Here is an 8,032-nt window from a genome sequence, read left to right as displayed (position 1 = left end):
TTTATAGTAGCAGCTTTAATATTTTATAATTTTTTGCATGAGCGCTGAGGGAGAAATAATTTGTATCTGTTTATTTTTCATTGTTTAGGTGGCATTATCCTGTGGTAGTCCCTATTTGATATTCCATAGGGATAAAGTGGTTCTCTGCCCAATTGAATTTGAATTAGGACATTGTGTTGCCGTCCTTCTGTCCCAAGCCAGCCCATTTCAAGGAATTTACTTTGCATACCTTGGATTGGGTTTGTGCAATTCGAGTGTATCTGGCAGCCACAAAGTTCTTTCGGAGGTCAGACTCGCTTTTTGTGGTTACATAAGGACCAAGGAAAGGGCTGGCCGCTTCTTCGGCTACCATCTCCAGATGAATGGGACAGACGGTGACTCAGGCCTATTCTTTTAAAGGTTGGGTTCCTCCTTTCCCTGTCACGGCGCATTCTACTTGGGCGCTTAGTACTTCTCGGGCCTTCCATCCTCAAACGTCAATATCACAGGTTTGCAAGGTGGCCACTTGGTCATCGGTGCATACCTTCTCTAAATTCTGTAAAGTAGATATTTTGGCATCTGCGGATGCTTCTTTTGGCCACAAGGTTTTGCAGGCTACTGTTTAAAGAGGATGGTTCTTGGGGGGGGGGGTGTTTTTTTTTCTTCAAATTTTTTTCAAGTGGGGCTCCTGTGTCCTTGTTAGGGGTCTTGTGGTTAGCCTTGGTTATTTTCCCCACCCTTTATTTTTCTTTGGCACTGCTTTTGGACGTCCCAATGGTCAAGATTAAGGAGGCGCTGTCTGTTGAGTGAAGGAGAAAATGGGATTTTTGTACTCACTGTGGAATCAATTTCTCAGAGTTCATCAATGGACTCAGCACCCACCCTTCTATGGCATTTTTGATACTGCTTTGTACTAAAAAGAAAAACCCCTCCCTGCTCTAGGTATACTGTTTAGTACAAAGCAGTATTAAAAATGTCAGAGGAGTAGGTGCTGTGTCCATCGAACACGGAGAAATGGATCTCACATCGCTTTCTAAGGCATGACGCTCATCTGATCCGCAGAGATCAAATGATGCAGCACCTTGGTAAACCTGGTGGATAACATTTTAGTAATAATTTTAAAGTCTAGATTAATAAGTGTTATTAGGTGCTACAAGGAAAAAAAATGGATCCTTTTCTGGTTTGCACAATAGGGTTATTTGAGCTTCATAAAAGGATGTGGCAACGTCCCAGTCTCCAGGCGCACTCTGTGGAGCTGCATCAATGTGGGAATAAGAAAATGTTTATACCATGCAGCCAGAATCCCATCAGGACCCATAAAGGGAGCATATAACGTAACTGCTCACTGACTGAAGCAGGTAGCGCAGGGAGCTGGAGCAGGAAGGGGGGGAATAGGGGATTAAAGTGAGGAATAGTAAGTCACGAAAGCCTGCATAATTTCCTCTCAATCCTTAAACAAAGAACCCTCTGGGGAGTAAATGCAGGGAATGACCTATGTGTCTGCAGTCAAGGTAAGCAATTTACCATTCTTATCACCCTTTTTGAACCCATTTTCCACCCTTTGTTTAAAGACCCACTGAGTGAGATTCTAATAATGTACCAGAAGGGCCCTTCTAGCCATCAGAAACTCTACCAACGAAGTAGTAGATGAAGATTCTGCATTGATGGCGGAACACCTCTGCTTGACGTCCTCCAATTCTGAATAATTCCTGATTATGCTCAACCCTGGTGGCCTTGATTGTCGAGATGCAAGTTCCACTGATGTTGGCTTTTAAAGCATCCCACATCACTGGCTTGGCAGCAGAACCCTTGTTGAGCACCCAGGACTCCAGTAAACTAGGGGAGACCAAAGAGTCCACCAAGGGCTCCACCACCCAACCCAAATGCAACTGCCAAACCCCCGAAGGCTGAGGAAGTATGAGTGACAATGTTGCCTTTAGAGGTGTGTGGTTAGCCTGTCTGCCAAATACATGGAATCCTACATTGGGGGCAATAACGCTGAATTTGCAAAGGCCTAATCAATATAAGAAGAGGCAGATACGGGGGACTAAATATCTCAAGTTGTGATTTTTTTTTCAGCGCCTGTTTTCAGTGAGGTCTGCAGTCCTTTAGTGAGATCTAAATTTTGTGCCCTGGAGGGATTCGATGTGTCAAGATAATCTTATCTAATTTTTCCAAGACCGTATACCAAATCGCACTCTGAAAGGGGGAAGGGACATAAACTTTTCTACACTGCTAATTTCTATGTAAAAGAATATCTAAATCCCCAGCATACAATGAATAAGTAGTGTATGAATCTCCTGAATCTCATTTTTACTGAGGGAGAGTATACATTTTCCAACAAGGTGCGTCCCTGAAGGAGAACAATATGAGAATGTTGAGAACGCAGATATTGCAGGACCAGGTATCATTTAAACCTAGAATTCAGATTTTAAGATTCAGGAGGAAGTTTTATTTTTTTTTGTCAATCGTGCATTTATTAGGCTTTTCCAATAGAAAGAATGGCCGCTGCATACAAACCAAGTTACAGCAATAGAAACAAGCCATGTGTAGATTCATAGAATTAATCAGAAGCCATGACTTAAAGGAGAAGTCCAGCCTGAGCTCGTTTGGCAGGGCTTCTCCTAAGGGTCACAGGAGTGCAATTCGTATTTTTTTTGCACTCCTTTGACCCGTTTTCAGCAGAGAGCAGTCTGAAGTCCACTCTCTGCTGATGTCACATAGATGTCACATAGATCAGTCCAAGCACCACTTCATCTTGACTCTGAAAGTCTGGATCTGCCAGGTGCCTAGACTGATGGCCATCAGTTGTTGAGGCGGCCGCTCCCCGCCCCTACACAGCTGAGCACTCCAGTGAGCGTCAGAGCAGAGCAGGAAAACTGCTGACTGACGGGCAGCAGCTCTCTCGGGGAGCTGAGAGAACTGAGCCATCGGTGATGTTCGATCACTCGATTCTCAGTGCAGAGGCGCCAGGGGACAGATACAGCATTGAACCGATGCTGCATCCACCTAGGTAAGTTTGATTCTACAATAACCCCCAAACCCATACTTCTCTTTTAACAACTTAAAGCACATTCCAGGGGGAACAGTTATACATCATATCAAGAAAAATCAAACAACTTTTTCAGAATGCATTACCACGTTTATATAAAGACCAAGGTTCCCAACACTGCCGAAACTAAAACTGATTACCATCTTGGAATGCCAGTAACTGCTCCTAACCTAGAATTACATCAAGGTGACCTTTGAGTTTGGAAATATTGGGCATCAGGGAAGATTTCCATTTTTTGACTAGCATAAGGCATGCTACTGCCAATATATTCACAGCTATAGCTCTAACTTGGGTTGGTATTTTGTCAATATGTATATTAAGGATTGCCTGTTCCATATTGGCTTTGGTGAGAAACCCCAGTTCCCCCGGAAAGGAGCCTAAAGACTGAGTTACAGTAGCTCTGGATATTGATGCAGGACTATAGCACATGGCAAAGGGTCTTCACCTGACCACAACCCCTACAGCAAAGGATATCACCCATAGTAGAGAACTTGGCAATGGAATACAGTGTTCAATACCATGTAAGATGTAACTTGTGCTGCAATTCCCAGTGGTTAACTCACTTAGAGAAGGAGTAGTTATACAGGATGGCTTTTTGCCATTGCGCCTCTGTTAAAATGGGAATCTGAATTTCAAGTCTTACACAAAAGAGGATTTTTTGGTGAAGATGACCTTAAAATTAAGTTTGTGATAGAATAGTGAAATACCTCTGGAAGATTTGGAAGACTGGGTTCAGAAGGCCCAAACTGAACAGGGTAATTTCAGATGGGGTAGAGGATATTGTTGAAGATGTGAAGCTGCTTGGGCATAGAGTAAATAGTGCGTAGGTGGGATAGAGAACCTTTGCGACAGAGCCGTAAAAGGTATCAAATTCCCATTCTCTAAAATATTGCTAGTGGTATGGATGCCTCTCCACTCCCAATTTTTATAGGGGGGTATCTGACATTAAAATTTGAAGAGTTTCAAGAGGTATGGAGACAGTAGTCTGCTTATGGGACAGGCTGCTGACTTTAATATAATAGTTTAACACTTTTAGCGAAGCCAAAATGATCAGATGTGTAGTATAGTGAACTCCATATCGGGTGAGGGCAACCCACACCAGCGACCGTAAGCTGCCCAAAGGAAATGCACCACATTTTAGCATTAGGGGAGCCAATAGAAAATTGTATTTGTTTATGTATAATGTCCGCATGGTGATCTTTAAGGATGAGCAGGCCCATACCTCTTACAGACCTTTGTTTCATTAATACAGTGGAAAAAACATCTAGCTCTCTTGCCTAACCATATAAAATTGAAATTCTAGCTTGGATTTTGAGGGGAAAAAAAAAAACCTTGGATGTATATGATACCCATCCAGGAGAGATGGTACTTTTTCATACTCTCCATTCCCATTGTATAGACTCCATAAGGGGTAGAAAGTTTTCTATGAAGAGATCTGATAAAGGGGTGGTAACATTGCCTAAGTAGTTAGGAAATCTTTTGCCCCAAGGGAAAGGAAGGATATTTTAAAGGAGCGTTTGGGTGGCTAGATCAACATTAACACCTAAAACGCTAGATTTGATGGCATTCATTTTGTAATGCTTAATTTTGTGGAAATGTGGGAGTATTTCATACTCCCTTGGCAGAAAAAGTGCCTGACTGGAAAGAGTAAAAATATCATCCACAAACAAATGAATGGTACGTGGAGATTGGATAACTGTCAAGCCTTCTATTGGACAATCAGTTTGAAACTTCTGAGATAGGGGATCTCTAAGGAGTGCAAATATTAAGGGAGAGGGGGGACATCCCTGCCTAGTGCCACTGGTGATAGGGAAGTGGTTAGAAAACAGTCCCTTGGTGAAGGTCAAGGCTTAGGGTGGAGTATACAATGCAGATATTCAGGAGGAATTTTTGACCATTCTTTTCAAAACTGCTTCAGCTCAGACACGTTTGTAGGATGTCTGGTGTAAACTACTCTCTAGAGGTCATTCCATAGAAGCTCTATAGGGTTAAGGTCTGGGCTGTGACTGGGCCACTCCAAAAGGGAAATTTTCTTTTTATGAAGCCAGTCTAGGGTGGATTTAATTTTGGATGCTTAGGGTCATTGGCCTACTCTGCTTAAGCTGGTGGACAGCCATCCTGAAATTATCTTGCAGGATAATTTTGTAAAGCTGGTCATTCAGTTACCCTTTTGATAATGGCAAGTGGCCTGAGACAATGAAGCAAGCCCAAATCATGATGCCCCCCCCCCCCCCAATACTTCACTGGTAACTATGATGTTTTGACATTGGGAAGCTGTGCTCTTTTTGCTCTATACATAGTGCTGACAATTCTTCATGTACTGTACATTTCAACTTTTGTTTAGTCAGTCCAAAAACCTTTTTCCAAGCAGACTTATGGTAGACTTATGAAAAGGCATGTTTACCAGTTCCTATGATTTCTTCAAACCTTTAGGTCTTACTCATGTGTTCTTCTATACCTCATTGAGGAGTCTGCCTTATGCCATGGGAGTCATCTTGGCTGGGCTCCTATGTCTAAGAACAGTAGTCACAGTACTAAACTGTTTTCATTTATAGTCAATGGGGGTTATTTCCGAAAGGCAAATCCACTTTGCACTACAAGTGCACTTGGAAGTTCAGTCGCTGTAAATCTGAGGGGTAAATCCGAAATGAGGGTTAGCTCTGGTGATTTTGTTATCCAATTGTGCAAGCAAAAATGCTCTTTTTTATTCTCCTTGCATGCCCCCCTCTGAGCTGCACTTTCAGTGCAATTTCAAGTGCACTTTTCTGTTGTAGTTTGACTTGTAGTGCAAAGCGGATTTACCTTTTGTAAAATAACCCCCATTGTGTCTTCCTGTTGCTGATGGGTACCTAAACTCTTTGATTGCTTTGTATTACTTTCCAGCCATATGCGCAGATCGGCTACTCTTGATTGTATGTCTTCAGAGAGCTTCTTTTTGCACGGCTTGGTTCACATCAGCTGATGAATCTTATGAATAGCAATTGTAAAATGTTTGAGTGTCTTTTATTAATCAAAGTATCAACCACGCCTCCAAAATGTTCTCTTTTTTTGGAGTCCAGTTGCAAACTGCTGACTCCAATTACACTTGTGTTGACGTAATTATGCTATGAATTCACATACTTTTTCCTTCAATGCTGTTAATGTTTAATGGGTGTGTTCAATAAAGATGTTAAATGAGATTTTTGTGTTATCAGCTTTAGCACGTTGTTTTTGTCTATTTTTGTGACTTAAATGAGGATCGGATCACTTTTTATGGCAAATTACTGCTAAAAAAAAATTTTTTTAATGATGCTGGCGCCCTACAGATATTGGATTCCTTCTCAATGGTTACTGGGCTGAAGGTAAATTTGGCCAAGTCCTTGCTATTCCCAATAAAAATTGAAGCCTGCAGCACGGCTTTGAAGGATACTCCATTGCAGTGGGTAGAGTACTTCAAATACCTAGGAGTTGTAATTTCACTCCACGCTTCGGAATTCACTTCCTTGAATCTGACCCCGATCTTGGGAGATATTGGGTCAAAGCTGAAAGCGTGGAAGTCTTTACCATTATCCTTTAATAGGACGTATTAATCTTTTAAAAATGAAAATTATACCAACATTTATATATCTTTTTAGACACTCTCCTCAGTGGCTCCCTGTCTCCTTTTTTACAAGATGAAATCAACTTTTTTTATCCATTTTATGGGGATCAAAGAATCCCAGGTGTAAACTAACCACTTTGATGCGCCCTTGTGACCAGGGCGGTTTAGCTTTTCCAGATTTATATAAATATTTTCTGTTCACGCAGCTTGTCACGGCTGAGTCCAGATTTATCTTATTCTTCTACTCCTTTAGAAGCAGCTGTGGTAAGTTCTTTAGAAGCTCTTAAGGTACTTGTATTTAGGGGTGCAGGGCACCCTTCCAGTTGACCGCCTCAATGCTCACCACTATTCGAGTTTGGGAGGCTGGCCTTAGTTGCGTGCATTATCCTAAAGATGTGATTTCCCTGAATGCCTCCCTATGGCTTAATCATCTTCCCCAATTTTTGTAAATTACCAGAGCCCATTGCATGGACCAAGTATAATGTCACACTACATTCTCAGGTGGTTACTGATCGAAAATTGATGACTTTCGCCACACTTACCTCAACTTTTAATTTGATTAGTTCCCATTTATTTAGATACTTCCAGTTTTCCCATACTTTTCATGCTCAGTTGCCACAAGATAGTTTAATGATTATACAATCAACTCTAGAATCAGTACTTGGGTCTGAATGTTTTGAGAAGTCCACCTCAAGACTGTATTCTCATCTTATTTTAATTTTCCCTCCTGCAATTAGAGGGTCTTAGTTAGGTGGATGCAAAGCATACCAGGTCTGGATATGGAAGATTGGAGGAGAATGTGGGATTTCTCATGTATCCATGAGAGACCATATGATCCAAATTAAATGGGTACATAGAGCATATATTATGCCACACAGACTTCAAAAATAAATCCTTTGACCTCTTCGGCATGCTGGCGGTGTGGAGCGGCTCAGCGGGGTTTCACACACATCTTCTGGTCCTGCCCATACATATTGGGGGGGAAATGCGAAGAGCCTCTGCCAAAGGCTCCATGGCATTAGCGAAGAGGGTTGGAGAAAGAGGGCAGCCCTGCCGAGTTCCCCTAAATAACGAAAAAAGTTGAAAATCCTCCTCCCATTTTCACTGCAGCTGTGGTGTGTCTATATAGGACCTGCAACCATTCAAGAGTATCAAAAGCCTTCTCTGTCTAGAGAGGCAACAACTCTAGATTCTATATTAAGAATTGGGACATGAATATTAGTGTATAGTCTCCACAAATTTACATTAGCGGCCCTTTCGGCCATGAACCCTGTTTGATCTAAATCAATGCTAGGCATCTTGGGTTGTAGTTGTTGGGAGATACATTTTGTCAAGATCTTTAAAATCTACATTCAAAAGAGCAATAGGCCTGTATGAGGCATAAGAGGATGGATCCTTTGAGGGCTTGTGAATTAAGATTG

This window comes from Lithobates pipiens, unplaced genomic scaffold (genome assembly GCF_037356315.1).
Source record: "Lithobates pipiens isolate NorthernLeopardFrog02 unplaced genomic scaffold, aLitPip1_a1.2 Scaffold_22, whole genome shotgun sequence".
Classification (NCBI taxonomy): Eukaryota; Metazoa; Chordata; class Amphibia; order Anura; family Ranidae; genus Lithobates; species Lithobates pipiens.
The sequence above is the reverse complement of the archived record's forward strand: the minus strand, read 5'-3'. Positions refer to the sequence as shown.